Source organism: Solanum tuberosum, unplaced genomic scaffold (assembly GCF_000226075.1).
Source record: "Solanum tuberosum cultivar DM 1-3 516 R44 unplaced genomic scaffold, SolTub_3.0 scf00008, whole genome shotgun sequence".
NCBI lineage: Eukaryota > Viridiplantae > Streptophyta > Magnoliopsida > Solanales > Solanaceae > Solanum > Solanum tuberosum.
This window is the reverse complement of record NW_006238934.1, coordinates 1019939-1026036: the sequence shown is the minus strand read 5'-3', so window position 1 is coordinate 1026036 and position 6098 is coordinate 1019939. Positions and strand designations below refer to the sequence as shown.

General features: G+C 36.9%; 1 long non-coding RNA gene across 2 annotated transcripts; it reads right to left on the bottom strand.

Moving 5' to 3' along the window:
* Positions 1-661: 661 nt before the first annotated feature.
* LOC102584446 (uncharacterized) lies at positions 662-2379 on the bottom strand. Of its 2 annotated transcripts, XR_366599.2 has the most exons (3): positions 2182-2379; positions 1721-1783; positions 662-915 (listed from the first exon to the last, which is right to left on the bottom strand). It is a non-coding gene; the product is annotated as an uncharacterized lncRNA (long non-coding RNA). The 2 variants fall into 2 exon arrangements; XR_001473593.1 differs by lacking the exon at positions 2182-2379 and having other exon boundaries at positions 1721-1981.
* Between the last annotated feature and the right edge of the window lie 3719 nt (positions 2380-6098).

Below are 6098 nucleotides of genomic sequence, written 5' to 3'. Positions count from 1 at the left end.
TAGCTTACTTTGAGGTCAGCATTGGGCTAAAATAACCTAAAGATACTCTTAACATAACATCATGATATTATTTTTGTAGCCTTATTTTTCTTTCTTTGTTAATATATCAGGTCAGGAAATTGCATCAATTATATGGTGAAATCTCAAAAGAGAGAGTGGAAATATATTCTAGGGCAATTACTTCCCAAGACAATCTCATTGCAGTTGAACTTTTGTCCAAAGCCAAGATCCTTTCTCAAACTGGAGCCAAGCTTCTCCAAAGCATCAAACTTTTGAAGGTAAGAAAACTTGTTAATTGGACTTACTTATCTTTTCGCGCTTTTTCTCTATTTGGATAATATGCTGTACTTTGATAATCGTTTGGTATCTGAAACTCACTGGCTCGACTGATTCAAGTTTATGGGAAAACCGCTCCAAGCTCATATGTATACTTCTTTGTGCAGGGAGGGTTAATGTGGGAATGTCACGACCCAATTAAGGATCATGACCGGCGCTAAGGGAGAGAATCCCAAAGCAAGCCTCACCAGAATTCTACAGAAAATCGGGCAGAGTTTCCTTTGTTTTTAGGCCTATCCTGGATTTTTCCTGTCTCAGAATTTCACAACACAACTAATAGCAACTATAAACCACCATTTAATATCCATCAATGATCAAATTGTTGCGCAATAAAACCAATTCATCTCCAAATTACGAAAAAAAAAGTTCCAAACTAGTCACTTGACTACAATTCGAAGGACTAATCTTGACTCAAATCAAAAGAATGACAAATGGAGCTACTCTAAGAGTTTTTAAAAGAAACTAAATAAACATAACAAATCAATAGTTCTCTTGCCACGCGAAACAATGCGGGGCTCACCAGATGCTACCAACTCACACGCTAGTTAATGAAATCCTCTTCAATACCACTTGAATTCTCTGTAAAAAAAACAAATAGCGAGGAGTGAGACGCTAGCTCAGTGAGTAATTAATACTTAACCCCAACCATTTTAATGAGGGACAAGTCAGAAAGCATGCTAGTGTAATAGTCATGATGATGAAACAATGCTCTTTCAGAAACAATAACAATATTCAACCTTAGGTGCCTCATATAAGCAAAATCAATGTAAATACATAATAGCAAACTCAGAAAAAGAACATTTTCATATCAAATCTTATAGCTGGGAGGTTTCCAAGGATGAACCATGTAATCACTGTGGTCTTCTCTTTAAGAAGTAACCAATAACAGTGAACTCCTTATAAAAGAGTTATTATTCATATCAGTAGATCCCTACTCGAGGGATATCAATAACAGTATACTAGTTCTAACTTCCCACTAGCAAGGGCTTTATCAGAAATCAGAGCTACAAGGTGCACCAGGTCTAACGAACCCGCCGTTAGCTACGGGATTCATCAAGGTCTACTCCCATTTATACTTTTCTTATAATCTGTAGAAGCATTTCAAAATCAGATAGAACATTTATATCTTACCAAATCAGAACATTTCAAAGTTTAACAATCACCTGTCAAAATACTATTTCTCAAATAAGTGTAAAACCTTTTCAATATCAGTAATCATATCTTATACGAATGATATCATCTCAAATAATCTTTTCAGTATCATATCCAGTAAAAGACTTGTCCCACATGCAAGTTTAAAACATTCGGTAACACATTTGCTTTATAAATCATGTGAAAGTCATGCAAGTTATAAAACATCAATTGTGGTAAGATTACTACTCACTGTACTTGTGTTGAGTTACCAAGCTTGCCACTCAATCACTCCGTACGAATTCCTTTGGTCAATCTATAATCACATTCATAATAATTTCGTGTTAACTCCTTCATTTAGGTAATTCATACTACATTTAAAAATAAAATAAAAACCCAGCCCTAGAGGTTTCATGACTGATTCGAAATCTGCCCAATCACTTAATTAGTGCTTTAATCACACACATTAGTCTCTTCTTGGTCAATTCTCGCTGTAAAAAGATCAACCTAACCTTACTGCCTAATTACTCTTATTGCATATAAGCCCAATACCAACGTTTATAGTTCAAATCATTGACTATATTCACTTGGTTCATAAGAATGAAATAAATTTCCTCTTTTTCTTCTAAACCCATGTTTCTCAACTTCCCAATTCCCAATCTTATAGTCATGGAAGATACAAATTCAACCTTTAGACTAAGTTAAGAAACTTACCTTCTTCTCGTTCTTCTTCTTCTTCCACCTCTCTCTTTAGTTTGAGAGCTAAGGCTTTCAATTTAAATTTATGTTTCTCCTTCGTTCGTTCGCTCACTATAGAACAAGAAGAGTCCCTTTTTTCTTCTTCTTCTTTTGATCCCTGAAGTTGCAGCGTTGCTGCTGCTTCTGTTAGGGCTTTCAGTCCCTTTTTTTTTTTTTAAATGAGAGCTAAATGACAATTATGCCCTTATTTTAATATAGGGTATTACAGGGAAACACCTTGGATTCAATTTTTCAAATCATGTTCAGAAATTCCAGGAGACAATGAGATCCAAAACATGGAATTAACCATAAGAGGAATGGAAATCGCGTTAACATCATGTCCTTCCTTTTCCACTGGCCTAGTGAATGAAGAGTTAAAGTGCGCGTTACTACATGTATCTGAGCAAATCCATCGAAAATCAGATCAAGTCACTCATCAAGAAACAAAAGGATCAGACTTTGCCAATAAATCCATCTTGCTCCATAATAACACCATATCTCCATCACAAACAAACCTACCTGCATTTTTCTTCTTATTTTGTTCAAATATGCTGCTCACCAATTCATCCACATTACATAAGGATGATTCACGAACACCTTGCCATAAGAGCAGGATGAAAATTAGACCAAGAAAAGAAACGATTATGTTTTCGTTGAAGTGCTCTATTTCATTAGGCCTAGCTATGTGGCTAGGCATGTTATTCGACAAACAAAACGGTTTTTGGGCAGGGCTAACAGTAGCCAGTACTTTAGCACAAGGCAAATTAGCAACATTTACTCTTGCTAATGCTCAGGCACAAGGAATTACATTTGGATCAGTCTATGGAGTCTTAGTTTGTTCTGTTTTCCAAAAAATCGATAACTTAAGATTCTTACCTCTTCTCCCTTGGATCATTTTCAGCAGTTTTCTAAAACATAGCCGGATTTATGGTCCAACAGGAGGAATTTCTGCGCTATTAGGAGCCGTGATGATCTTAGGACGAAAAAACTATGACCCTCACAACGAATTCGCCATCATAAGACTAACAGAAACTTTCATTGGACTGTCTTGTTTCATCCTGGTAGAGTTTATACTGTACCCGAAACGAGCAGCCAATCTTGCTAGGAATCAACTGCATTGCACTTTAGATATTCTCAAAGAGTGCATGAACCAAATAGTACAAAAAGATCATCAAGAATTGCAAGAGTTAATGAAAAAACAGAGGAAATTAAAATCCAAAATCCAAGACTTGAAAAAATTCTGTTTTAATGCAGAATTAGAGCCTGGTTTTTGGTTCCTTCCTTTTAATGCAACATGCTACAAGAAGCTCCAAGATTCATTGTCGAAAATCGATGATTTATTTTACTTCATCATCTACAATATCAACAACATATCACATGATTTTCAAAACAGTGGTGTTGATTACAAAGAGCTACAAAAATGTATGAATGATGAATTGAAGAAATTGAAGGAAAGTGTGATTTCGTCGATAAGTACATTTCTTGATAAGCCTAGTTTGATCAAGTTGTTCCCAGATGATGATCTTGAAGAGGGGAAATTTAGTAAAATAAATGATCAAATAACAGATAGAGGAATAAGTTGTTGCTTTGAGAGATCAAAAGAAGTGATTGATAGAATATTGAGTAGACAAGAAAAAGAGGAACTAAAAGAAAAGTCAATTATTTCATTGTATGCTTTGGGATATTGTATAAACAACATGTTGAAAGAGATCAAAGATATTAAAATGGCTATGAAGGAATTGGCACAGTGGGAAAGGTAATAATAGCACGGGCTAGCCACTTTCGAGCATCTATATGGTCACAAAGTTTAACTTGGTGACTATTTTTCAATTACAAACGCTGAAAATTTCACATGAAAGTTCTTGAAGAGTTGGAAATTTCTTAAAGTCTTCAAATCATAGAAGCAAATATTTGATAGAATTTTATGTAATAGGGTATAGGTATTATTCCCAAGCAGAATTTTTGGACAATTTAGTTAGTTAAAGTTAAAGAAAACATATAATAAGATTTATTAGATTGTGCAGTCAACTTTTCATGTAGCAGCCTAGCCAAATAATCAAAGCCAAATGGGCAAATAACATACCATTGAATATTGATTCTTCATGTAGCAACACGAGAAAACAAAGAATTCCTAACACATGTCTTACTTTTTACTTCATTCATTTTAATTTGTTTGTGCCACGTCTCTCTGTTTAATCTAAAAGACTATCTCATTACTTTTTTAATAATTTTTTTTCTTTCAATTTTATAAATGACATGTTTAAGACTACTAAACATTTTGATACATTTAGGGGTGGGTCATTTAACTTTCCAAAAACGTATTTTCGTTTCATATTAGTTGTTCACTTTTCTGTTTACACGCTTCTTAAATGAGAATGACATTTTTTACTAATTTATCTTTTAAAAAACTTTTTTTTGAAACTTTACAAATCTATTTATACTTTTTTAAAAGATTAATTATAAGAGTGAAGTGACAAAATTTAATTAATTTTATAAATTCACAAGCAATTGAAATAAATATTTTTAATAATCTCTGGAGGTGCTTGGAGGCTAAAGGTGTCCCGATGATTTATATTAGGGCAATAAAGGACATGTACGGTGGAGCCAAGACTCGGGTTAGAACGGTTGGAGGAGACTCGGAACATTTCCCAGTTGAGATGGGGTTGCACCAGGGATCAGTCCTTAGCCCTTTTCTATTTGCTTTGGTGATGGATGAGTTGACGCGGTCCATTCAGGAGAATGTCCCATGGTGTATGTTATTTGCGGATGACATAGTACTGATTGATGAGACGCGGGACAGAGTTAATGCGAGGTTGGAGGTGTGGAGACAAACGCTGGAGTCCAAAGGGTTCAGGTTGAGTAGGACCAAAACAGAATATTTGGGGTGCAAATTCAGTGATGCATTGGATGAGGCAGATGTGGATGTGAGACTTGCCACACAGATCATTCCTAAGAAAGAAAGTTTTAAGTATCTTGGGTCTGTAATCCAAGAAAGTGGTGACATCGACGATGATGTCACACATCGCATTGGGGCTGCTTGGATGAAATGGAGGCTTGCCTCTGGAGTCTTGTGTGATAAGAAAATCCCGCCTAAACTTAAAGGTAAGTTCTACAGAGTGGTAGTTAGACCGTCCTTGTTGTATGGAGCGGAGTGTTGGCCAGTCAAGAACTCACATGTTCAGAAAATGCATGTTGCGGAGATGAGGATGTTGAGATGGATGTGTGGGCACACTAGGAGCGATAAGATTAGGAATGAGGTTATCCGGGAGAAGGTGGGAGTGGCCTCTGTGGTGGACAAGCTGAGGGAAGCGAGACTGAGATGGTTTGGACATGTGAAGAGACGGGGCGCAGACGCCCCAGTGAGGAGGTGCGAGGGGCTGGTAGTAGAGGGTACGCGGAGGGGTAGAGGTAGGCCCAAGAAGTATTGGGGAGAGGTGATTAGACAGGACTTGGCCCAGCTACACATTACCGAGGACATGACTCTAGATAGGAAGGAGTGGAGGTCACGTATTAAGGTTGAAGGCTAGTAGGGTTAGCGTGCTGTCTTTCCTGGCGAGGGTATGGGTTGTTAGCGTTTGTAGTAGTCTTAGCCTTACACTTGTAGTTCTTGTCTGTGATTCCTATAGCCTTATGTTGTTTACTGCGTTTCACTTCTCGCATTATTTTCTTGATGTATTGCCCCCTTTGTTGATTATGCACTATTTTTCTTATTGGATGTTATGCTTTATATAATTCTCTTCCTTTACTTGGCTTTGTTACACTTGAGCTGAGGGTCTTCCGGAAACAGCCTCTCTACCTCCACGAGGTAGTGGTAAGGTCTGCGTACACTTTACCCTCCCCAGACCCCACCTAGTGGGATTTCACTGGGTATGTTGTTGTTGTTGTTGTTGTTG